Source organism: Solea solea, chromosome 1, assembly GCF_958295425.1.
Source record: "Solea solea chromosome 1, fSolSol10.1, whole genome shotgun sequence".
Lineage (NCBI taxonomy): Eukaryota > Metazoa > Chordata > Actinopteri > Pleuronectiformes > Soleidae > Solea > Solea solea.
This window is the reverse complement of record NC_081134.1, coordinates 35901485-35929469: the sequence shown is the minus strand read 5'-3', so window position 1 is coordinate 35929469 and position 27985 is coordinate 35901485. Positions and strand designations below refer to the sequence as shown.

General features: G+C 42.1%; 1 long non-coding RNA gene across 4 annotated transcripts in view; it reads right to left on the bottom strand.

The window, feature by feature from the left end:
- The window catches only part of LOC131467646 (uncharacterized), an 83992-nt gene that overhangs the window by 5977 nt on the left and 50030 nt on the right, over positions 1–27985 (bottom strand). For 3 of the 4 annotated variants that reach the window (XR_009241524.1, XR_009241526.1, XR_009241527.1), the window contains 3 exons: positions 10048–10145; positions 8027–8413; positions 7812–7937 (listed from right to left, as the gene is read on the bottom strand). This is a non-coding gene — a long non-coding RNA (uncharacterized LOC131467646). Of the gene's footprint in view, positions 1–7811; positions 7938–8019; positions 8414–10047; positions 10146–27985 lie in introns of all 4 variants that reach the window. The other variant, XR_009241525.1, reaches the window with a different exon arrangement.

The window sequence follows — 27985 nt, the reverse complement described above, 5'->3', positions numbered from 1 at the left end:
ATGTCAAACATTCTGAATGTTAATGAGTAAAAAATGTTTACAGTGCATCAAATGAACATAAAATGATGATGAATCAAATGTAAAACAATCACATCGAGTGGAATTGTCCCCATGGCCTGGTGATCGGCAATAGGAAGCGGCTCCCTGTTGAGCATACCAGAGAGTCACAGTTTGAGCCCTGTGGCTCCAAGGGATGTTTGTCTTTCATCCGTCAAATGCCATAATTTCCACAGCACCGGCTGCGGCTGCTTGTCCTTTTCTGCATAACTGTCTCCTTCTGCTCTGTGGGACCTGCTGATGTTGTGCAAATGATTTACAGTGGCGGAGAAAGACTCAGACTAAAACTGGACACCACGGGGCCCCGACACCTTTTTGAAGATAAATATGTGATGGGAGTATGTGGGAACGACAGGGTGGTATCTCTCATGAACATACATGACTCATGACCATAAATACCCACGGACACTGGCATGTGTACGCCACCATAGGTGTACGATGTCTGCTTGTTGGCGGGACATGCTTATCTATGTGTATTTGTGACTGTGTGTTATGTACTGTAACATAATCCAGTAGAACATCTCCGGATACACACTCTAAAAATGGGGGAAACGTAAGTGCCGTACAGTTTCTTGGAAACAGGAGTTGTTGTGCAGTGTTCTCTGCTAAGTTAGGACACATCTGTGCACGCGCGCACACACAAACAGCTGAGATTTATGAAGCTGTTTTCGTGGAATGTGAAGCGGGCTCTACAATTCCTCGCACAACTCACATTGCAAGTTAAAAAAGACACAAAAGTGCCAAGGGGCCAAAACTCAATTTGTGTCTTGTGTTAGGCTTAGACTGGGTAGTGTTAAAGGTCATTAAAATGATATACAGGGATGTACATGTGTGCTAGACTGTGGGAAAATGTCCACCACAACTAATTATATCTCTGAACATACACATCATCTCAGTGAAAAACATGTGTTAATATTTCTGTATCAGCAGAAAATAAAATAAGGGGTTATTGTAACATATGATTCATGTCTTTACAGACAGGTCGTACACAACTGGTCATCCATGCGCTGATGTAGGCAGAATTATACAACACAAGTCTCCCACAACATGTGTCACATGTAGATGGACAGTTGTGTGTGGACAGGACACAGCGCTGATAAATATAGGAGGTGAAGTGACATGTCCAAATGTGCAGCTGCACTTTCTTGGCAATGATGGTAATTGAAAACCAGTGGGCACTTGCCAGAGTGACACGTGCCATAAAAAAGATGACATACGCAACATTTGAGTTTCCGTGGGCACAGTAAAGGTCATAAATATTTTGATTTCACCAACACCTTTGTCAGTCCAACTCAGATTTCCATCTTTAGGCTCTACCATGGCTTGGTACAGTGGCTCAGAGGGAGACAGGGTGAAAAGCTGGGGCCATGGGCAACGGTGGTGGGTTGATGGTGACAGTACGCCCTGTTCTGGCCCCTCTCCTGGAACAAGGGCCTGCTTGCTGACAGGGGAATGACATCACCAGGGAGGCCCTTTGTCCCCCTTTTCGGGAGCGTTAAAATTTTGCACACAAAGGCTGCGCAGTCCTCCTATCTCCAGATCTGAGTGGATGCAGCACTTTTGAAAATCCCTAACAAGATTAAACCACAGTGCAATCAGCCGTCAGTCTGCACACACTAGCTGCTTCTCAGAACTGACATAGGATCTAAGCCCTGCTGTTTAAACCAAACACACAAGGGCCACGTCCAAAACTATGAGATGTTTTGGATGAAAACAAATTCCTGCCTGGACCAGGATTACCCTATAACAGTCTATATAGGTAATGAATGTAGGCTTAACTTTTTCTACTGTCAGTACTTCCAGAATTTTGCACAACAGAAATATGTTTGAATATGGGATTCAGTGGTAAATGATATCCAAAAAAAAAGAAGATTGAGAGTTTACTATGTATGCCAGGCTAGTTTGACTACTGCCACATTGAGATAAAGTAGTATGTGAATAACAAAAATGATATACAGTAAACTGCATGACTATTGTATGTGTCAGAAGCATTAAAGTTAATGTTAACTACTGACAATTAGTTTGCTTGCTTAGCTAGCTACATAAGTACAAGTTTAGGTAGAAACCTAAAGTTTGTTTTTGTAATTTATCACAAATAAATTCTCAATTTTACACTGTCAAGTTTAGCATTCAAGACGAAAAGGTACATTTCTACACTAAATTCAAAGATGTGGCAAATCCATGCTAATAATGCTAGCTAGTTAGCTAGCTAACAGTTTGCTACTGAGCTAAAAAAAAAAAAGGAAATATTGTTTAATCAAATAATGAATTCAGCATAAAAACCATGTTATATACTAAGATTACTATTTCCAGTTGTGGTTTGCTGAACATTCTTAAACATTTAACAAACAAATGATAAAAGGTTACTTTTTTCCCCCTTCATATTAATCCTAAAACATCCAATCCAAATGAAGAGACATACAGTGCTACTTAGAACGCAGGATGTTCAAAAGACACATGGCAAACATGAGGCAATACTCAATGTGGTTCAAATGTTTGGAGACAAAGGGCGGAAGTGGAGGTTCAGACCTCTATTTATGGCATAGGAGGAACAGTGTGCGGTCCTATCACGTTTACTTCCTGGATACCTGCACTTTCTAACAATCATGATGACACGTCTTTCATCTTTCAAAATACAGAAAAAATCTTTGTCTCACAGAACGGTAATTCAAATAGAGCCATGTTGTAAACACTGTAGATATGAACAAATCCATGTCTTAACTACATTTTGACTATAGGTTCTCATGGCCTGCAGAATGCCTAGGTGCATTTCACTCCTACTATATCACTGTGCTCTTGAGTGGTGTGGATTTCATGTAAATCAAGACCATACAAGCGGCATCCTTCAGCCTCTTTAATTTCAAAGAAATGTCTTTGTTGCTACGATTAACCCTTGCACTGCTAGTCTTCAGAAACAGCTGAGTGGCTGTTGTTGCTGCTGTTGTCCAGATGTAGAGTTGAGAACTCAAAAGCCCATGATGCAAATGAATCGCCGGGATGTGAGCGGCTCGTTCTCTCTGCATCTCCATATGTCAGCATTTCATGTCAGACTTTGTTCCGCTTTCCTTTTCTCTCTCTCTTGAATATCAAATTTTGGCAGTAGGATTAATAACTGTGGGGATTGTGCCCGTGTTGTCTCATCATGTGAATTTCACTGTCACAGACTTTGACTTCTCAGTAAGCCTTTGCGTCACGAGTCGGTGCGGTGTAACTTTCGAAAACAGACCCAAATATAGAAACAGGACAGTGTAAACACCTTGGCATCTGGCCACAGCGATGTGGAGTAAAATGCAGTCTGTGAATGATTCACCCAGTTTCCACGACAATCCATCATTATCATTGTCATCTATATCTATTAGTATGTTTACTGCCACTTTATTGTACTTTTAGTTTATATGTAAGATCTAATTTAATTTCACTCTAATTTAATTCATATTCAACCATATAATGTTTGCAGCTCAAGATCTTTTGAAACAAGTAATCTGCATCAAGGACAAGCCTCAAGCGTTGGTTGGATCTTGTTTGTTTCCAATTTAGAGACAGTTGAGATGATTTTCTTGTAAAGCAAAACCTAGTGTTTTGTACACTTGATTCAATGACGTTGTTTTGACATTCATCCAAATTGAATGACCAAATAATTTAGTTAGAGGAGAATGAGAACGGGAACACAAATAGGTCAAGACAAACATGCTGTCTTTATTCATCACTGGACATTGGACAAAACTTGTCACATCCAATTCATGGGCCACATTTGGCTTTTTGTAATTTAACCCCAGTCTTTTAGGTTAATTGTTGAACATTAGTAAATTAGTGGAATCAACTCCGGATTATTTACACGGTAAGCGAGCGCAAAGCGGAGAGAATTCCCAGCTGAATTAAGAAAAGCCTCAGGCTTCACAGGGTTTAACCTTTTTTGCCTGGAGGTTAACACCACAAGCAACTGCAGTCTAATCTGAGACTTTACATAATTAAAAAGCAAAATATTGGTGCTGCAAAGATCTTATATTACATAGTTTTTTTTTCACTACTGCTCAACGTCAAACACTGTGACATAATAAGAAAACGACTATTGCTTTGAACCGCCTTTTGAAATTCATCCTCTTTGAAATGGCGGAGTAAAAATTTACCAGTTGTGTTTCCTGACGTCGCCCGTGTCATCGGATGAGTGCGCCAGTGAATAGTCAGCTGTCAAATCACTGTGAACAAGTCTTTGAGAAATTACAGCCGTATCAAAGTATGGATGACCTCCCCACCCCTCTGACCCCAGCACAGCCATCTATACATCCAGCGCCGCGGGTCAGACTGGTGTCAAGCCTTGTGGTTCAAAGGTGAGAAGAAGACCAGTGCCATCCTGGAAATTAGAGTGAACTAATTGTCCCCCAGTCCACTTTAATTACAGCTCAAAACAAAAGAAAGTCTAATTCTGCCGTTCCGGGGCCACGACACCAGCCATGAGCGGGGGGCGGGGGGTTATTACGGACGGAAAATTAAATTACACATGCTACACTGCACTGGACACAAAAGGAAATTCCCAATTTAATTAACAAACAAAGACCCTTAAATAAGAAGCATGCACCGTCGGTGGGTTATAACAAGCACAAAGCAATCTTTCAAGGAACATGTTTTTGCATTTATGTTTCTGTTTGTATTGTGTGCGGCGTCAAAATCCACTGAAATGTCTAAATTGGATAAAAATGGTTCACTCTATGATAAGGAGCTGTTCCACATTTTGTGAAACAAACACATTTTCTTGTTGGGCAAGAGGATCAAAACCACTTTCATGTGTATTTAAAACATATTTGATGGTCGAGTGTGTAAGAATTAGTGACATTTAATACTGAGACTTCAGATTGTAACAAAGAAAGGGCCGTTCCACTTCACCATACCTTTCTCATGTGCTTCATGCTTCATAGTTTGCATAGTAATCATCCTCTTTAATGCAAAACGCATGCTCACGACAGCCAAACATTTTTATATTTTGAACCAATTACACACTTACGCGAACATACTAAGAGGTAGTATGTTAAATATCTGCCATACGAAATTTTAAACTCTCGTACAACTTATCAGTATTCAATATTTATATGCAGCCGTTCTAATTGACTGTCAATGCAACTTTATTTTAGCCCGAGCATGCAGTTTTGTTCAAGACTGCAAATCTCTTTTACCTCAACAGACCTCATTGTCTGTGTCAATCACCGCAGCTTTAACTTCAGCCATGTTTATCATTCATGTCCGTCCCAGAGGTGAAACTTGACCCTGATTTAGCAGCTCCTTACCCAGGCTAAACCCCGAGCTCCTATGTGGGAATTGTGATGAGCCTCTCAACATTAGCAAATTAGCATGCTTGCTGCCAGTTAATAGTCCAGGCAGTCTCCTCTGTTACTCCCACTACAGCCTGTCAGCAGCCGGGATCTCCATCTGCAGACAGTCTGGTGCTCCCTTGGTGCAAGGTTTAGAGCACTCGCTTTGATCAGGTGAATCGTCATGCCAATACCTTCATCCTGTCTCCTTTTGTCTCTGCTGCATTTTGGAAACAACTCTGCTAGATAGAGACCTTGGTGTAGTCTTACAAACCCATATTTTATCTCGACGTGGTCTGGCATCGCTGAATATCCGCATTTCTGTGCAGACGAGGTAACATGTGAAGCAGTGAGAGATGCCCTGAGTGCACTTCAGAGTGTAGGGCCTTTTCTCTTGGAAGTGCCACCAAACAGAGGAGCAGGGGAGTGTGCAGAAGTGGTCTGGACATGTTTTGTTGACCTGACCCGTGCAAAATGCTCAAGTGTGCTTTGAATGTTGTAGTGGCGGTTGCCATTATGCCAAATTCTCTGCTCAGAGTTTGCCACCCCAAGATTTGAGCCATGTGCAGCTCCGCAGAACGGCTATAGAATATCGTCCTGCAAGCAATCCCTTCCCAGTGTGAAATGCCTATTTTTGGCCGGACCTTGCATTTTTCTGCGTGGAAAAAAAGAGTAAAATCCTCCTGACAGCACCGTTGAGCAGTCACAGCCAGCTGTTAAGTGTTGTTTTGAAGGACTCTTACTGTAAAACATGTGGCCGGCTTCCTTAAATCAAGTTTTTTTTTTTTTGTGGCCACATAATTGCAGTCTAGACGTGCTTGTGCTTTTTAACATGGATGTGGAGTTACATCTGAATCTACAGATAATATACTGTGCACACAGACTTTTGTGCAGCAAAGACATGGAGTCTGGTGTTTTGGGAGAAGGGGGGGGAAAAAAAAACACAGCAGCATGTGTCTGTGTTATGACTGATTTAGATTTTTGGACTCAAATAGGTGAATGTGGAAAATAAATGCATTCTTTTTCTTGCTCAGCTGGGTGAGGCGATTAATACCACTCTCAAGTCTGTCTGTGGCTGCCTTCAGGAGATGATATGCTAAGCGCCTCCTGAGTTTTATTGATTTTCTCATCTAACTCTTGGCTGGAAGGCAAATCACCTTACTTTTACATTATAGACTACACATTTTGTTTTCATTTTTCAACGCCTGCTGGGTGAAAGTAAACGGATTTCTTTTTTCAAATTGAGTATTTATTGATCCCCAGTGGATCTTTTAAAAGTGGTTACCACAGCCTTCCTGCACATATCAATGGACACACAGTCTATTATGACAGGTGTGATGAAGCAGCCGAGCAGCCCGCGGTGAAACAATCGGAGTATTATATCATATTTTATAAGTCGCCGTAAAAGGTGTTAATCCACTTTAAGTGAGTTTTCACTGTTAATCGTTAATCACTCGGAGATATTTAACGCCCTGTTTTTCCTGTTTTAGCCGCGCACACACTTTGTGTTCCCAGGGTTTTCACGTAAAACAGGCAAACTATGTTGGAACGAGGAAAAAAAAAAAAAGATCCAGACAGTTTACTGCCAAACCACCCAGTTTACCCCCCGATCTGGTCCCATCTCCAGACAGGAAAGGTTTTATTTTAGACATCACAGCTGCAGAGTCAGGTTCGAGTAAACGATGAAGGAGGTGGAGCGAGGGAGGGATGTGAGGAAAATGACTTTCCCATTCATAGTAGAGCGGGGGCAGTGGAAACAATATTTAATATTGCATAATGAAAGTTCATTAACTTGAATATTACTCAGACATGAAAGGGAACGTTATCATAAAAAGTCATTGCTCGAGTTAATTTCCTTATTTTAGAACTTCGCCACTGATATATTAAAAACATATGGATATTCTCAATGGGCAGCAATTACATGTTAGATAATAAATCTGTCCTTGTGAGCAGGATTGTTCATCGGCCTCCGAGAGAACTGGTTTACTGTACACTTACTGTACACTTAATGTACAGGATAAACCAGCAACATATGCCGGGGATATAATCTAGTAGACAGGTGTCCAATAATGACCTCTTTAATAAATCTGCTTCAACTGGGATTAGGTTTAATTTATAGAGGAATAACTTTACGTTTACTGTGGGGAAGATATTCAGCTGTCTCATCACGTACCGTACGTGCACTTCAAAGAACACGCAGCTTGCCCTTTGTATAAGAGGAACAAATTCATAACTGATGCCTTTTAGCCTTTATAAACATAAGACAAAGTTCAATCGCTAATTCTAAACAGAAACAGGTCCATTCTGCTGCTCGCTTTGAAGCCCTGGGCTCCATGGCCGTGTCTTCTTGTACACTCAATGTAAAGGAGAAAGTCCATCAATCAAAGTGTCCTTTTGAGGAGCTTTGAAAGGCTTGATGTTACACAAACATAGTAATTTGACTCATCCTACCTCTAAAGGGGCCCTGGTGGTGTCATGTTGTCTCCTTGCGTTGAGGTTCACAGCAGGGATCTTTACAGGCCGGACCGGGACTCCTGCATCAATCTGGAATTGTCTCCTCGTTTGGAGAAGAGAGGCCTAATGGGAAAAAATGTACCACCTCATCACCACCTCTCAGTTCTGCCATAATGGAGCATCCATGGTCATTAATAGAGCGTACCTCCCACCTCAAGAGTCTCTATTCAGTCTCTGTCATCATTCACGGCCATCACTTCCTCAGAATTTAATGGCTTTGGAGGTCCCTTTTATCCCATTGTCTCTACGCCTCTGTGTCCCTTCCCCATTTAGGAGCCCGAACTAGAGGACAGGCCTGTTAGTTGGGCGTTGAGGGTGACCTCTGCACCCCTTCACCGGAGAATCCTTCAGCTTTGTTTTGGGCCTCTGTCCCCCTTGCCAAGGCAAATCAGACCCCATGCGGGTCACGGAGAGAAGGAGCCACTGGGGGTCTCATTGTCTTCCCATTCACATCATAGACAAGTGGCCCGGAGTGGACATCAGACGCTTCATATAGCCACACACACTGAAGGGACAATGTCCACACTAAGTGACAGCTCCTATTGGGAGAGGAATGCATGTGAATTGGGAAGGTTCAAAGAAGCACACCAGCAAACCAAAGACATGGGAATATTTGATTGCCAAGCACAATTTCTCCCTCTTCTATCTTCCGATGACATTCACACAACAATGAGGAAGATTACAGTCAAAACCATTTATTATAATGTAAAGGTCATGGTATAGCATTGGTAATGCATTAGGAAAATAGCACTGAGGAGCTGCATGCTATATTTTTCTTTTTTCCATGTGCCATACTCAGAATTCCTCAAGGAAACCAGCCACTGATCATCAGGACTGACCAAAAACAAGCTGCTTCCCCTCTCTGTGCTTTAGGGGGCAGGAGAGAACCAGAGGAAAAGATTGGCTAGACCTCACAAGCAGGGCCGAGGGGTCGGAGCAAGTCTTTGGCTGGGTGTAAGATTAGGAGGCAGCTGAGAGAGGGCACGCGGCCGTCCTCCAGTGCACGTTCCCGCCATGGCCTGAGGCCAGGAGCTGGGGATTAATAGACACTAAAGAGAAGGCCTGGTGTTGGCAAGTCACTGGCAATCATTTCCATGCTTTTTTTCTACTCGTCTTTCTGCCGACAATGTGCATTTGCATGCATGCAAATCAGAGTGCAAAGATTAATTTGGAGATGTGTGGCGAAACTCATGCCTCACTCATTAAATCACAGATTCATTCAATTACCCTCTTGGACACTTGGCAGACTTTGCACATTTGCGGATCCATATAAAACGTGGCGTATGTTGCTATTGTGTGCACTCTAATTTATTGAACGTTTCCAAGAGGACTCTTTTCAGTGCGTATTATCGCAGCATATTCTCTGATGAAACCGATGCTGCACATTTTCTCTGAACACTCATTTCCTCATCTATTCTCCAGGGGTAAAATTGTGAGATTAGGACACCAAAACCTCCTGTCGATCCATTGACCAGCGGCTCATTGTCTCATCCCAGGACATATTGCTGTTTTGTTTGCCCTGTGAAAAGCAGCTTATGAGCTTCCTCTTTAGCGAGTCCTGCTGAGAGTTAGAGGTGAACCTGAATAGCTGCCTGTAATAGTCTTTCCTCTGTATGGATGAGGTGCTTTCAATCTAGCTGTAATCACGTCCACCGACCAAGAAACCAGAAGTCCATGTTTAAGGCCAGATAAGTGGCAGCTTTTCTATTATCAGCTGTTGCAGCTAAACAAGATGGAGACAGGTGATAAAGGACTGAGTTAAGAGGGGGGTGAGGGCATAATGTAGTCCTGCATGAGTCATCCAACCTACTTTTTTCGATTTCTTTATCTGGAAGTTGCAGTAGTCATATACACTCACTGGCCACTTTATTAGGTACACAGGACACATAAGAAGGTCGCAGGAGTGGCAGGAGAGGTTGTAATAAGTGGTTATTTAAGTAAATGTGGCTTTTCTGTGATTTCTTCTGGCCATTCTGCTTTAACCTCTGGCATCAGCAAGGAGAGAACTGATGCTCTCTGGACCATTCTCTGTAAACCTTAGAGATGGCTGTGTTTTACATCTTAAAATCCCATTAGATCAGCCATTTCTGAGATTGAAATTGCTGATTAAATTTCAGCAGATCGTGCAAAAACACAATATGCTGCCGTGTGATTGGCCGAGGAGCACGCTTACCTTTTACAGCAAGTAGATCCAGGTTCACGACCCGGTTGGAGTTTGCTTGTTCTCCCTGTGTGTGCATCTCCTCTCCAGGTTCTCCAGGTTTCCTCCCACTGTGCAAAAACATGCAGATTTGGGGATTAGGCAAATTGGACACTGTAAATTGAGCGTAGGTTTGAGTGTGGATGGTTGATTGTCTCTATGCGGCCCTGCTGTGAAGCACTGCGACCTGTGTGTAAGCCGCCTTTCGCCCTAGGTCAGCTGGAATTGGTTCCAGCGTCCCCCCCCCCCCCCCCCCCCCCCCCCCACGACCCTCATGTGGAAAATAAAGCGGTTGTAAATGAACAGGTGGCTGACGAGTGTGTATCATCACTAATAGTCAGAAGCATCTGATATTAAGCTTATAGCAACTTCACCGATAATGATGTTAACAATACAAGCGCTGATTTATGGAAGTCAATTAGAGCCCAAATAATTAATTTTTAACACAATCGAGTCAAGTGGGAGCTACTCACATGTGCTTGTGAATCAAAGTTCAAGAAAATAATGAGAAATGAGAAAGTGGGATATTTGTTGTTGGGTTTTTTTTTTTTATTACTAATGAAGGTCAATAACACATTCTAGGTCAGGGGTGCGGGACGTCCATGTACACAGCCCACAGGACAGTCTGATCGGCACGTGAGGCAATTTAATATTGAACAAGTCATGAAAAATGCATAATGTGATTATGAATGAACATCCTAACAGCATGTTACGCTTGTCAACTGCCAAGAAGATAACAGATAATAAACAATAAATAAACATCTAAGTACAAGTTGTGTACAGGTGTGCTTCAAACTGACTTGGTGTCTGATTCATGCAACAACAACAACAACAACATAAAAAAAGTACAGCTCATAAAGTTACACAATAACACTGTATGTGGAACAAACAGGTAATACTGGGAACAACAGGTTTTTTCCCCCCTTTATCTATTTCCCCTCAGGTCTCTTAAGTCTTTAAGAGGATCAATTGAAGTCGTCTGCGCTCGCCCCCTCTCTGCCTTTCACTGTTGCCATGTCGACATCATGGAATGTATGATGTCATCACCAGAGCACACACAGAGCACATGCTCTCACCTGGTTTCCGCGGCAACCATAACCACAGTTTCCTCCTTGCACATTTTGTATGAGGTGTTCAGTGAAAGGCCTCGAGTGTACCTAGAAAACACAGGGAGATGAAGAAGAGCGAGCGGCGCACAGGTTTCATGTGCCATCCGGGGCTCAGTGGACAACAATAGCTTCACTCTGCTTTTGTCTCGTACCTGCTGCCGGGTTCTGTGAGTCACACGGCAGCTAAAGTTAAACTTTCTGCGGCTTCACGTTCAGCACCTTTAACTGACAGCTTATTGAACTACATCAAAAGCTCAGTGTGTGACACATGTGTGGCTGAGGCTGCACACTCAGGGCCCGGGAAAACACAGTGAAGGTGAAAACAAAACACAAAATGACATTCATGTAAAAATGTTCCGGGGCTTCACCTTTGATTTGAAGACATATAGAAACGTGTGACCCGAGTAAATAAAGTTTCCTACAAATGAGCAGAAGAAATAACAAGACTGGTTAGCTATAACAAAAGAGGTGATGGTTTCACTTTGTTTAGCCGCAAGGTTACGGATTACATACCAAATAGATTTTCATGAAAATCAAGGCCTTATCGACACTTAAACAACTTTCTCTTTCTTTTAGTGCTTTTTTTGTGAACACAGAATTGGTTCCAGAAAACGTCTTCATTCACAAGAAAACCCCCACAATGACTCTAAACGCTGTAGTACATATGCCAGGCCTGAACGAGGCGCTGTAACAGTGCCACAGTAGACCAAAAACAGAGAAGGAGACGTGCGGCATGTGTGTAAAACATGTATAATCTGTATAAGTATACATTACAGTGTATGGGTCAGTAAAAGCATAGCTTTATAACCTATAAACAACAAGAACTCAAATTTTTCCACTTCGTTTTACATTTTATGAAGTATCTGTGCCACACATTTGATGAACAAGTGCCATTTTTAACATTATTATGTCTAAGTTTACCAGCATTACCACTTATTTGGTAGGAGAATTTGTGGCTATGACATCATCGTTTTCCCAAAGTATGAATTTGTTGTGCACACAAAACCTTTTAGGGTTCCCAAAGATGTGGATGAAAAGACAAAACACTATACAATTCTTTACTGAATGCCTTTCTAGTTCTTTCCAGCACCATCTTGTATTCAACGTATAGTGAGTAGCTCACATTTACTAGAAAGCAAAGACATCTGTGGCACTAAGGCTACATCCATACTTTCTATGTTTTCATATGAAAAAGACATTTTCAGACAAAGACAAACGCTGCGAAACGATTTACTGTGTCCAAACAAACGAACAAACCTCATAACATATGTCACCTTTCAGGTACACTGGGTATGTGCCTGCTGGTGTAAACAGCATTTAATCTCTCTGCAGTTCTTTGGTTACTATTAATAAGGTGAAAAATAAGAGCATGCATTTCTATTGTTAGACCAGCGACAAGGTGAAACTGAAACTAAAAGTGTGAACTGCACGGCTCATGGTCGATTTGTGGCTGATAAGAACCAATCAGGAAATAAATGCTGGCAATCGAGTAATTGTTTCTAAAAGTCTGCAGATTTGGAATCAGTGGTGTATTTATTTTTGTTTTTTTTCTTCTAGAAAACTAAAGTGTGGAATGAGTGGTGTATTTATTTTTGTTTTTTTTTCTAGAAAACTAAAGTGTATCTGGAGCAGAATGTATGCATGTTTCACCAAAACACAGAGTAGCGTGGATTAATGAACACTTAAATGACATTTCACCTAGAAAGTAATCAGGACATTTTCATATGTCTGGACCAAACAAGAGCCTTTCAGGTGACCACAACCCAAGACCGTCAACAGGTGCAGGACAAGTGGCTGATAAGACGACGCAGGTGACGGCACAGATCGACACAGGTGATGTTTATTTGACAAACGTCTGTGTATGAGCTTTATTTTCAGAGGATTTGTCCCCTTCAGTCCTGAGCCTGCAGGCAGGATAAAGCTCCGCACAGACTCGGTGTTCTGCACTTTTGACAATCGCACAAAAGGCAACGTCCAACTGACTTTGGGGCCAACTGTCTTGTGCACATTGTGTACAGAGAGAAGTGCCATACTGCGTGGAACCACTCAACTCACTCAGACTGACAAACAGCTCGTAATGGCAGTTAATCATGAACCTTTTTTTTTTTCTTTCTCTTTACAGTTGACACGCCACACGGTTTGACCTCTAATAATACGTAAGCACATTTTCCAGGCACACTCGCACACGCTCGCTACACACGGCCTGCTCGGCGCGGTTCCCGGGCCTTATGTGTAACTGCCGTGACTGGTTATCTCCATGGCAACAGGAATGCTGGCCCTGGCAAGTGCCAAGAGAGCAGCTGGTAGGTAGTGGCAGATTAGTCTCCAAACAGATTTACGGCCAGTCAAGTACTGCATGCCCTTTAACAGAGGAAGAAATGATAAAGAAGCGATTAGAGGGAAAGAAAACAAAGGGAGGATTGTAGTACAACTGACTGAGAGGAGAGACCTTTTCTGGTTGAAGTGCCAGCTCGCCGGAGGTGTTCAATGTGTGTGAGGGTGAAAGTAAATGATCAAAAAGAAGCTGCGGCTTCCTAAGAAAACACTACAACTCAGTTTGCTTAGTCTCCTGCTGTGATGCAGTCCTGCGAGCTATGATAAGGGGAGGAATGAATTTTAAACCAATCCATTATGCTAAGCTGTGTTATTATTCAATTTGCCTCACACGTAGTCGTTTTTTATTCAGATCAGAGACATCAAAGAACACTTGGAGTCCCCCCCCAAAAAAAGAGTTTTGAGTCAATAAAATGTGTTATTTGCAATAGTTTTCACCAGCGTTCATTAATTCCTTTTTGTGTGTTCTTCTCACACGTTAATACTTAAAGCAGCAGCGCGTAACTTTCGTCGTTGTAGATGTTATTATATACGAGCAGAAACGGTGTAACCGCGTGTCCATCTGAAAATGAGCTCTCAAGAAATACTATCAGGCCTGACTGAGGGAGCGTTTGTGTGTATACAACAGCAGCGCAGAGGTGGGCGGGGCAAGAAGCTTTTATCCTGTCAAACTGCTAAGAGTTTCACAGAGTAAAATTCACTCCTGAAACTTTTTTGAGGGAGTTTCTTTGTTTTCAGTCATACATAATTTACTTTAAGCAGTGCGGGAATGTTGCCAGGCAAGATCTTAATCAGGCATCTCAAACTTGCAGCCCATGGGCAACTTGCGCATGGGCCGCAAGTTTCATCTACAGATTCATTTTGCATCAGAAGCAGAATATTTATCGTAAAATATTTATCGTTCCATACCAAAACAAACGCTTTTATTTTGAAATTCTATGAAATATCTTTTTTTTTTTCATATTATGTTTTTTTTTTTTTCACAAAATGTTGACTTAATCTGCCTGATGCTTGTATTTAAAAGTTACACGCTACACTTTTAAGTTCAAGTGACAGATCATCACAGTGTTGGCAGTTACTTATGAAAGGAGCAAAAGAGGAAGTGAAATCTCTCACCATCCACCGATCCAAGCGTGTTAATTTATTAATACATAACTCAAAATGCAGGCCATGGTAATGTTGCCATACGCGCGTCATGTTTCACATACTTTTCCATGTGCAGTTATTATTTATGACTTTTAAGAAAAAGCCTAAAACACATTTCTCATCCTGGCGTCAGGTGATTTAAATTCAAAAGAGTGTGTTTGTCTCAGGAGAGTCGGCGACTTTCTCTGTCGCATCACGACAAGGAGGATGAGAAACAGAGTGTTGCTGACATACAAATGACTTTTATATTAATGAGGTGTCCAGTATCAACTATTTTATAGGTCAGATTGAATCTCATTTATCTGAACAGTATGAGACAACTCAGACCTTTAAAGCAACAACAGCATATTTATAAGGATGTTTTATCATTTGGATTGTTCCCATGATTAATATCACACAGTACAACTTAAGTTTTTATGCTGCCACTGTTGCCAAGCGATCCATTCCTACTCAGTGTGGCGCTGATGATTACATTTGTTCTGTTCGACTTGCTGCAGTATTCCCAATCCAGCCTGACTCAGGAATATCTGTCCTTGCAAACAAGCCTCGCCTGTTGTGCGGCGCTCATCATGTTAACACTCCGCTACAACGAGCTTGTCACTAACGGAAGCATCACCAACAAACAAGGTGATGGTGACGATGATTAAAACGGTGCATATTTAGCAGCCAGAGCTTTTTTTGTTAAACACTAGTGAGGAGATAAAAAAAATGTGTTAATAGGTGTCGGTGGACGTTTATTTGGCACAAACTTAATTTAACAAAAATGTACCTCAATGTCAACACGACACCACGAGTGACCTTGTGTCAGCTTCTCAAAGATAATCACCTTTATGCTCGGGCACAACAAGCACACAACGTGTAAAATAGATCAGGATTAAGCAGGATTTGAACCCCAAATGAACAATTAGGAACAAGTCTCGGCATGTCCTGGCGAGCGCCCCACTGCTGCGCTATCAATGGGTGAGCATGAAGTGCAGCATGAATCCACAGACTGTGAGCGGTTTGAACTCTTTCTACAGACCAGCAGCTGCCTTGTGCAGCTGTCCGGTGGATGCAGCTTCAGATAGATTCAACAGAACTGGTCAAAAACACACCAAGAAATCAGAACAGGTGGGGGGGGGGGGGAATACCACAAAGAGGCTCGCTGCACAGATTCACGCAGAGTTTAGTAACTGAACGACCTCTGCGCTGCCACACAACTGTCAGTTTCTCATTAATCATGACAGCATCCATGGATGGATTAGTACACACAGGGCCAGGGGAGAGACGAGGGACGGGGGGGGCGGCGATGACTGACTGTCAGTAAACATTTCTAGCTCTAGAAGTCAGCTGGTGAGAGTAAGAAAACAACAACAACAAAGAGAAGCAACAACAACAACAACAGGGAAGCACCACACAAGGCACAAAGATATGCAAAATGACAACAGTGACACAAACACTGGCACGAAGAAAAGCAAAACAACTACACAGAGACAAAAATGTCCACAACAAGGAAATACAACAACCGCACAGATTCAAAGAAACACTAGCATGGATATGCAAAACGACTGAGATTGAAAATGCCCACACGTAGGAGACAAAATGTCCACAAAAAGACACAAATGAACTAGAAATAAATAAAAAACAAACAAACACCAGAGAACACTAAGATTAAACCACCATTAGCAAATATAAAACTACGACAACGAGAAGATGCAAATGACCTCAAAGAGACAAACATAAAACAACAAAGATCAACAAAACACTAGAAAGATACATGGGTGTATGTAAAATGACCGACTATGAATAAACCTTTACACCACAATAAGGACACAAAATAACCACAGAGACGCACAAAAGAAAGTCACACATTAACACAAAATCAATACACAAACAATAAAGAAACACAAATCAACAACATTTCCTCAATAAGACGATGATGAAATGACCACAAAGACACACCCAAATGATGCAGAGATGCAAAGAGCACCGAGAAAGAAACTAGTACAGAGAGAAAATGAACACAAAAGAACTACAGAAATAAACAAAACAGTAGAAAGGTACACGGATAAAATAACCGTTAAGACAAAAGATGAAGCCTAAATAAGAAGATGCAAAAATGACCACAGAGAGACACGACGCAAATGCAAAAGAAAAGAGAGTGAAACGGCACATGAAATATGTTAAATGACCCAGTTGACACAAAAATGTCCACAATAAGGAGACACACACTGAACATTAAGGCACCGTTTCTCAATCCTTGTCCTGTTTCGAGCTGACCATTTGAATCAGGTGTGATGGAGCAGGGACAACATCTAAAACATGCAGAAACCCGGCATTAAGGGACTCAAAACAACTACAGGGATGGGGGGGGAAGGGGGAGAAATGCATATGGATATATGTAAATATGAAGAGAAAGAGAGAAAATGTCCATAATACGGACATGAAGGAGTGACCACAAAGAGACACAGAGGATGATGAAGAAACACTGAACTACGATTACAACAACAGCCACCAGAGAGGAACATGAATATGTAAAATGACCGTGAAGACACAAACAACCGTGAGGGAAGAACAAAGCGCTCCACAATAAGGAGAAGCATAATGACCACAAAGAGGCACAGAGATGCTCAGAGCAACTGGTGCAGCCCCGATGTTCACGAGTGTGGCTGAGTCCTGCTTCTGTGAGGCCTCGCGACACATTCAAGAACACACAATAAAATCGTTGATTTCATCAGCCCCAGCCTGAGAAACTCCCCCACTCTCTACGGCAATAACCGTGCATCAATCCAAACTGTAAAATAAAATGTTTTTTTACGACATGGAAACACACAGGGCAAAATGAAGCAGTGTTTCTGAAAAGCCTCTCTTATGTAATTCTGTAGCTTGTAAATTGGCTCGGTGCCTCACGACCTAATGAAAGAGCCTACAGAGAAGCTCGGCCCCGGTATGAAAAAAAAAAAAAGTGCTAATGCCAAACATTCGGGCCTTTAACTTGTCCTAAAGCTCAGAGAGGAGGGGACAATGGCGTTTGGTTTTAAATGCATAGGGGGGAAAATCCACAAGTCGCTTCTGCACAAGCGCTATTTCTACACCAGGCCATATAAGAGAAAGACTGGCACTCAGTCAAATACCTGACAGAAAAGGGGAAAGCACGGAGGTCAGCGGTGTAAAAGTAGACGTTGAGTGCCTGTTTTTTATACCACTCATTAAAAGTTTTCTAAGTTAACAGTATGAAAACGGAGGAGTAATGGCTCTTTGTTTGTTCTGAGTTGTGAGAAGAAGAAAAAACAACAACTCGCAGTGACGTTGTTTTTATTTGATCCGAGGGCGCTGATTTTATTATTTCGCGCCACATGTTGAATTCCATGAAATAAATATTTTCTTTGTTAGATACTCGGGCCGAAAACAAAGGAGATTTTCACTTTTTGATGCAAAACTGTGTGTTTTTTGTTGTTTTTTTTTCAAGAGAGGGAGAAACAGAAAGGAGGATCAAAACCACATTTTTCCCTGCACACAACTGGTGAAAACGGGATGATTGAATCAAAAAGGGCAGTTTCTGGTCATATTTTCCATTCCAGCCTCTGGTACCTGTGCTGTGAGACTTTCCATATAGTATAATTATATATTCATATGAATCAGTGGGTGGTTTGTTTTCTGAAGTGGGAGAAAGTGAAGAAGTGCAGGCACCGTGGTTTCTGCAGCAGTGGTTAATGGATAAACAATAGACTACATTCTCCTCGGTCCTCAGCTCCTTCTCTTTTTATAGATGCCTTTCTTTCTTTTTGATGTCTCCCCCCCCCCCCCCCCACTCCTTTGACATGGGTTTAAACCGAGTCATATCATTAGGGAGTCAAGAGCATCTCACTTGTGCCTGTGAGGTTTCCCTTCTCGGTTATATAATGATCTTCCCGTAGGCCTCTTCTGGCATTGGCAGCTCTCCCTGCCTGCTAACCCGGCCCAGCTTTGGCCCGACTCCAGTCCAAACAGAACCCACTTTGTCCTCGACTCTGTCTTTGGCACCAGCTGTTCGTGCACGACTCCAGCAGCTGACTCCTTTGTTTCACTTACAGGCGGCTTTTTCTTCTGACATCACTCTTCTTTTTCTCTTTTCCTTTCACCAGTTTGATCTGTTTTTTCAGGCGCTCGCCGTCCCCTCTTTCAATCTCTGCTTTTCTCTCTTTTTGTCTAATTTCTGCTGATAGTTTTTCCAGCTCCCTCGCTCACCCCCACTGTCTGCAGATGAGGCTGTTAGTGCTGTGATGTATGAGGGCAGCTGATGCCCACCTGCTTCCCAGCAGTCAGTCTGGAGGGTGTTTCAAAGCTCCACCATTGGCTATTGGCTGTGTACAGTCCGCTTTACTAATGAATCAATACCCACTGTCACACCTGTCGCAGATCCTGGTAAACACTGGCACATCATTCATTAGTAAAAGTGACTAATGACGGCTTAATTGTACTTCTCTTGCGGTGCCAACACTGTGCCATGATTGGTTGTTTGTTTATAACTTTCACGAATGCCCACCAAAGGTAAATTAAATCATATTTCATGGAGGAAGAACAGCCGCAGCGTCGTTAGCGATGACTTATGGCCTCGGCAGGTGCCTCCATTGTGCTTAAAGTGAAACAATGAAATCCATAAAAGGAAGAAATTGGCTTGATAATTGAGAGCCACCGAGAGGCCGTTCCTCAACAATTACTCCCGCTTTACTGGCAGCCATCTTAGCTCTGCACAGCTACGCCGGCAGCAGTTAACCAGTTCATTTAGGTCTTTTTGGTGGAAAGACGGCTCTCCTATGACCGGCAGACAATCTGAAATCTGTTAAACTGACGGCAGCTCAAGTTAAATGTGAAATGTGACGGAGGACTTTTTGCCTCAGTATTGCACGCATTCTGTGCTCCTCAAACTGTTGAGCAGAGAGAAAATAGTTTGTGATGACGATGAATATTTCAAGGCGTCTTTGGTGGAAAGATTGTTCTCCTGTCACTGGAAGCGGTCTATGATCTGTACAGCAGGTAACCTTTTAATCATCAGGAATAAATGACATTTAAATGAGTTTTTGACCAGAAGGAAAGTAAACTTTGGAGTTTTTTTTTTTTTTTTTGGCAGCTTCACAAATTCTGGCTTAACTAAAGCCGACTGAACACATCAAACTCTCGCAAGAGCGACAGTTTGGATATTCCCACTATTTCCTGTCGTCTTCTGACGCTATTTCCTGTCTCCCACCTACTCTTTTCCATTGACTGTTGGCAACACGTGTTTGCAGTTTGGGCGGCAATCAGCACACACTATCCCATTGTGTCGGCTGAGAAGATTCAAACATGGTCGGGTCGGGTCTGTTACGCTCACACACTAACAGATTTCTGTGCTGACGGGTGCAGACTCTGTCCAACTGTGAATCGTGGGTAAAATCGGGGCAAGAAATCTGGTCACGTGACCACATCTTAAGAGCTAGGCTAACCCAGTTAGCCATGAAAGTTTTTAGGAAACCTTACGTCTTCAACCTGGAACAGCACTCCACAGTTACTGACTTCACTCTCCACTGACTTTAAACGAGGGAATGAAGAAAACGCAACAAAATAATAACAAAATAAAAAAAATGTCACACATTTCACACACGTGACCAGTGGGATGAAAAAAAACAGGGCAGAACAATCAAAACTTCCCTTCATGTCCCTGATCAATTGATTTGATTGCATGCACTGTTGTTTTATATGAAGCTAAACAAAGAAAAGTCTTTTGTATCTTTCCATACAAGAATGGAAAACATTGTGCTCATGTGCTATGGATAATTGTTTTTTCCTGCAGGACACAGTGGGACGTTAGAGTCAGAGGCTCAGAGCGAAATATAGAACGCTGAGGTCATAAGTCGCCACCATCACAGCTTTATTATTTCCCACATGTCACGACTTCTGTCACTCACGGCGTAACTGAGCCGAACCATGTTGATGTGATGCCTAACTGTGCGTTAGAGCTGAGGAACGGAGTGACAGACTGGTGGATGTGACACTTTTATTGACCAATGATGTTTTAATGTTGAATTTTATGTCATGCATCTGTCAGAGCGGCGTTTAAGTGTGGCTGCCACCCTCTCTTCCTGTGAACAGCTCAGTGTGTTTAATTGATTAGTGCCGCGGGCAGGTGTCACTCTTGATTGATGTGTTTGCAAGTATGGTTTTATGGCAGATAATGTTGTTATTTATAGACAAGTTTGAGGATTGCACCAATTCAGGGATTCTCAAACTGTTGCAAAGCGAATACAAAATGGTAGTTTGTGATGTATATTACGGATCCGTCGGGTTTTTCCGGGGAACTGTATCACAACAGGTTCAACTACTCTGCATACAGGTCCATTCAGTGGAAGAATCAATACTCAATACAGTAAAAACTGCCTAAACTGCAAATAAACCTCAAAAAAAAGAAAGAGACGACAGAAGACTAGGACAATGAAGTCAATAAAACAGAGGTATTAATTCTCTTTAGTCATCTGTCTCACTGGTTACAGCAGCGGAGAGGTCAGTGACGACACTCTCTGACCAATCAGTGGCCGGCAGCCTGTCGACGTCACATTTTAGTATCATCTCTAAAAAGTAGCAGGTACTATCACTCATGCAAAAGCAAGTAGAGTCGTGCTAGAACTGTATAGTGGAAAAGTGCCAATAGAGGCACCGTGTGAATGTATAGCAGTCATCAAGACTAGAAAAGCCGTATATCAATACAGACCATTACTGATATAAAAATGATGCATTCATGTAATTGCAACGATGACGATTTCCATCATCCATCTGCTTTTGTTTCATTTCTTTCCACTATCAAATGACGTAAGCAACACACACACACACACACACACACAAAAACCCCAAGACTGGAACCCTTTAATCTATGCTGTAAAGGACTGGTACCACTTATCAGTCAGAGCACAGAGATTAGAGTGAAAAGGAAACTCAAACACCAACACCCTCTGCTTTGTGGAGACACACTTATTCCCAAGATGTTCCACTAATGGCTACCTCTGCCTCTCTCTGTCTCCGCCTCTGCCTCCCCGCGTCTCACTCGGCACCACTACTTAGAGAGTGATGAGCAAATGGCCTCTTCCTGATGTACCTTGACAGGATGAGGGAAAGTGTGCAAACGTGTGGTTAGCGTGCATGTGAGTGTATATTCCGCGAATGTCCTCGCTCAGCTGCTTGTGGGCTGAATCTGCTGTGTAATTACAGAGTGAGTGTGTGTGGGGGGGGGGAGAGGGGGGGGAGTGAGAGAGATAGTGAGGGATGGGGGACAAAATAGAAAGTTTGTGTGAAGCTGAGAGGAATGTGCTGATGAATGGGCAATCAAAGGCTGCATCCCTAAGCAGCCTGCCTCATTACCGTTCAGTTTGACCCAACACCCTGTTCATTAGGCCTTAAAACAGCCTGTTAAAAATACTGCCTGTGTGGAGTCTCCTAATTAAAGCTACAGATGATCCCGACAAAGCCCAGATTCACTGTTGTCACTGCAGACCACTGTTGTTCAGCCAAGAAAAAGATTAAGATTGTGTTGTGTAAATGGGTCGTTGTTTTTACTACACTCTCATTTCTAAATATAAAACGACAGTATTTTGCAGCAACAAACACGTTGGGTCATGAGACGTGAAGATGGCTGATAGCTGATGTGTGCAGTGATACCAGCATATTTGGGAACAAGCAAATGAGGAGAATGATTCACAGGATCACCAAAGATTCCAAGTAGTGGTGGGGGTCGGATCGCTGATATAAAACTAGACGTAAACATAGAAGGTGGAGTGATGGGAATCCATAGTCAACAAATGTTTAATTTAATTTAATATAATATTTTTTTAACATCTTATTCTTTTAACATGCTTTATGGATAATCAGTGTCACTGAGATCTTCATTTTCTTTTATAACAAAAAAAAGAAAGTATTATGATAATGGGTCACCCGGCGGTACAGTGGCTAGAACTGTTGGCTCACAGCAAGAATGCCACCGGTTCGAATCCTGGTTCGACTGTGGGCTTTCTGTGTGGAGTTTGCATGTTCTCCCTGTGTGTTTGGGCTCTCCAGCTTTCTCTCACAGTCCAAAAACATCTCTAATCTAATTTAACAGCTTTGGAGTCATTGTGATGGCTAAGTGTCTTGTTGCGGGCAAATTTGGGGGTGGTCTCCACTCCCGCTACCATCTATTAGCGATTATAAAAAGAAGCAGCGTAAACCATTGTCGGAAGAAGCGAGGCAAAGGAAATGACTGTCACATACGAGTAAACAGAGCAGCTTTTTTTTCGATTGGCGATAATTAAAAACACATGAAAAATGGATGCTGACAAGGTGATGTGTTCACCGATTCTTTTAAAAACAAATGCCGAGGTATGGGACGAGGTAGCACCAGCAGTGATGGTAAAGTGGTAGACAACGGACAGATTGATGTTTACGGTGGTGTTGTACCAATATGATAAATTGCCCGTTGGCGTGAATGGTTGTTTGTCTTTGTCCATTGCCGATCCGCCTTTTCGCCCCGTGTCAGCTGGGACTGGCTCCAGCCCCCTGCGATCCTCACTTGGAGGATAAATCGGTAAAAAAAATGAGCGAGTGAGAATATCAGAATAATTACACTTTTAACAGAATCAATGAGGTTGTAATTGAGAGCAGAGATCAGAAAGACATTATTGGCATGTCAGGGTTTGTGGAGGATGATTTAACACCGGAATCACAGCACGTACAAGCCCTGCTCCGTCCTGACTTTGCACCATTATAGACAATTAGTGGATTTCTGCTGTGTGTTCAGTGAAAATGATGGAAAGTCTTGATGGACTGCTATGATGAATGGAGACTCAGACACAGACTACGCCAGCGGCCGTCATTTAATACGTGAAATGACGAAAGTCAAACCTGTGCCTGTGCCTCTGTGTGCCTCCGTCTGACTAAATTGACCATTTGATCAATTGGGCTGCGAATGTTGTCTGGAGGATACATCGCCGTGGTAACAGAGTCACCGCGCCTGGACAGTAGCAGGGAAAGTCTGACTCATCACGCTCAATAAAACAAAGAGCAAACAGCGAGTGCGTCAGGGACGGATGTGCCGCGGCTATAAATGTCAAATGCATCATTTCTCAAGAGGCGAGTCAGTCGGATCACAACAGAGCTCCCGAAGGGAAATGTTATGACAGAGGAAAGTGTGTGTGTTCCAGCTGCGTGGAATCATCATTTCACATATGCAAATAAAATCTTAATTTGCCATGAAAACCAAAACATGAAGAGAGGGCTTTTTGTCGTTGTAAATATTGTACTCACTGGAGCTTTTAAACACAAATTAATTAGATGGAATTTGTGCTTTTTTTTTCTTCTTCATGGAAATGCAGATGTTCTCATGCATTTTTCATACGTTGAGGTGCACTATGGGTAATAAAAATCCACTTATCACTAACCAGTTTGTTCTGCGCATGTTTCAAAAATGCAGTTACTTCCTGTCAGCATGTGGCCCCCGTGCCGTGAGTTTGAGACCCATTATTTGCATTATTTTTTATTTAAAATCACAGAAATGTATATTGTGTTGACAGGAAGTAGCCTATTTCAACAGGAAGCACAAACCTAGAACAAATCGGGCGACCTGCTCCATGGATTTTGACACTTTTTTGTCCAACATGAATCTGATAACACGTGAGCATGAGCATATAAATCTGAACGTGAAGAGTAAATTTCACATCACATTATCTTCCAGGTCTACAGACAGACAGTATTGTCTTTTAGTGTAGTCCCTTAATCACTTTACCACGTCTAATCCAGAAAAATATCTGTGATCACATGACTTTATTTCCCCGCAGCAGCCCACAGTTTCTGTTTTGCAGAATCTCACATTTTTTTTCGATGGTTGTGATAACTTTGTTTTTATGTCACTGTGGTTTGAACCACCACACACACACACGCACACGCACACGCACACACGTGCACACGCACACACGCGCACCAACACCAGTTTGCAAATGAGGAACATGTTTATTATGAATCAGTAAATCTGCAAAAAATACAATTTGCAGAATTAGAAATGAGAAAAAAATTACAAAAAAAATCAAACATATAAATAAAAATGAGTTTGATTAAAAGAAAATGTATGACTATAAGTTATATTTTCATTTATATTTATGTATGCTCGTGTTTTACTGTAAATACAGGCTCAATCAAATGGGAACGTTTTCCATTGCATATGAATTCCTTATTTATTTAATATGTAGGATTGTGATTCCGTGCAACACTATAAAAACAATATTTGTAAAAAAAAGATCTAAACAGATACTGTACTCAAGATGCTGCAGTGATGGCAGTTTGGTAAGTAGCACTGACAGTGTACAATAACTCAAACTTTACGTGTTTATTCTGTATTATTTTTATGTCTGGTTGTTTCTCCTGAGGCGAGGGTCAGAGTGAAGCTGGTAAAGTACAATATAAACTGTATAATGAAGGCACTTGCTTGCTCCTGTTGCCGTCCCTGGATGTATTATAATTATAATTATAACAATAATAAAAAACACTCAGCCTTTCCTGCTCCTCTTTTTGGTTTTGGAAGATAGAGGGAGCTCCTCTCCTGTAGTTAACCCGCTTATGAATGAACCTCTGAATATGACAGTTTGATGACATTTCATAAAACAGCTTCCTCCTTTAAAGGGTCAGCTTTCACAGTTCCCTCTCTTCACTGACTTTTAAAGACTAATGCTGACGCTCTTTTCAGGGGGGAACTATCTTTTAAAGTCGTTCATTTCACACGGTGTTGGTTTTAAGATGAATCGTTTTATTTCTGACCTGCCGCTGACCTTCCTCCCGTTCTATTTTTAATGAGAGGAGATTGGACGGTCGGCTCTTACGTGTCCTCTCCTGTCTGGACAAGTTGCGGCAGTGGCTTTACCCGTTTTGGAAACGGTTTCAAAATAAATGCTCAGTGCTCCGAACGACCATCTGCTCTAACCTTGTTTCATCAACCATAAACAGGCCGGCTCCATCAGTGAAAAAAAAGGTCTTGGCCAAATATTTGCTGCTCTTCGACCCCATTTGGTTTAGTGCGTTCTCTGTTTGCATTTCAATGACCCGCGGTCAGTGTCAGAACGATGGCACGTGTGTCCCTGACGAGCTGTCCCCCTGATAAGACGCCAACAGAAGAGAAAAGGCACCGAGGCCTTGTGGGATAAGAGCAGGGTGAAGGATGGAGCAAGTGTGGACAGGCTGCTGGTTCACATACAGCACACACACACACACACACAGTCTGGTTTCCATGACTTCAGAGGACATTACTCTGACTTAGTTCCTCAAGAGTCACTCTAACATTAACTCGATCTAGATTTCCGTGCCCTCAAGGAAGACAAGTTCCCATAATGTGACTGTGTAAACAGGTTTAGGTTCCCACAACATGAGTAATACTACTCTTCTCCTTAGGACTCCGCGTTGACATTTAGACAGACTCACCAAAGCATTATCAGTTCATGCCTAAACTTAAACTAACAACAATTCAGTTCATCAGCTAAGCCTTTTCCACCTGGAAATGGACGTTTGTAACGCGCTTCAACAAAGTCCATAGACAAAATGATGGTTTTTAGCTCGTGGGGACACTGATGTAGGCAGCAGTGAATCAGCAACTCCTGTGTGCCGTGATGTAGAAATCGCTGATTTTCTCTATGGACTTTGGTGCGGGGGAGTAAGCGGGTCACAGAGTGACACACATTTCAGTCTCCGGTCAGAACAGAAAAGACGGTCTAATTGTGACACTCGTCGCCAAGTCAGCGCTGCAGACGTCTCTCAGTGGTTCATTTAACCACACTTCAAAACATTTAAAATCACTTTAACAGCTCGTGCGTCGTCTTCACACGAGTGTGAGGACAAAATACACGCGGGAGCAATTGTTATTCATTGCTTTATTATCTGAATGGCACTTGTCGATTAGGTGACACCTCCCACTGCGCGCCTCCTCAGCCAGGAACATTGTAGTGCCTTTAATCTCGAAGCCTCCTAATTATTGCTCATGCAAATCACACATGAGGGCTCACCAAATACTTCTTTTTTTATTTAAAAAAAGAGAGAGCGTGCTGGTGCGAGGGGATAAGGGAATACAGTCCATACACGCGCGAGTGTGCAGCGCCTCTTTATAAGAATTGCACCAAATATGGAATTAGCTGTAGAGGACAGGATTGAGTGGATTAGGCGGGGAGATTTTACCAAACGTGGACTCCCTACGTGTAATTCATTTTGGCGTCCTTGAAATTGCCACTGTGAGAAATTTAGCAGCTGCAGCAGCAGCAGCAGCAGCACTGGAAGTCTTCACACAGGCAGGAGTGCACATCCCTTCATCAACATCCCCCCCCCCCACCCACACACATACACACACTTAAACCACCCACAATAACCACACCATCACCACTCCCACGTTTTCTTGAAAAATGATTGCATGAAAGCTGTTGAGGGTGTGAATGGGTTGGATTTTTATATAAAAAAAAAAAAAAATTGCAGCGACTAAAAATATTCAAGCCTTTGTGAGGAATGGATGACATACAGTATCTCTGATGTGGCCCACGCTCCACGCTCTGCACCCCTAATCCTCTGAGAGTGCATTAATGGCTAAAATCACCCAAAAAAAAAAGTATAGATAGATAGATAGTATAGATTCCCCAAGATGCCGTGGTTTGGGTTCATGTACGATATCTTTCCAGACATTTGTTTCACAGACACCTCACTGTAACGTTGGGGGCAACTTGATTCTCCAGAAAAGCAACACATTAATCACATGTGTCACTTTTTCCACACCCACTACAGTTTTGGGCTCTGGATAGAACCCACCTCTCTCATCTCACTCCCAGTTTTCCACTGTCACTCTCCAATAAAGACATGACGTGTCCTGCAAAAAACCAAAAGATAATCCATAGATTTCTACTTTGGACAGCTTTTATCCACACAAATAGGAGACTGTATCTGAAATGATATTTCATTTAGAAGCAATAACAGAAAATGTACGTTGAAGTCGGATTTAAACTGTAAAAAAGTGTGGTATTATATGAAAACAGTCAGTAGTTATACAGTATTCATAATAAGTCATTAACTATGTTTCAAGTGCCTGAGATTTCCCCTCAACTCATTATATCTGTAATAAGTTAAATGTGCGTCAAAAGACAACCAAGTGTATTATGGCTTTTTAGATAAAGGGCCGTTTGGTGGACTCCCACTTGATATTTATTGACTTTATTTATTTGTCTTTGCTAGTTATTTGATCTGATTTTGTCTGCTTTATTTTGTTTTGCTTGGATGTCTGTATCGTGTTGTTTTCTGATGTCAACAAACATATGTTTTAGTTAAAAAAGAAAAGAAACTTTGCT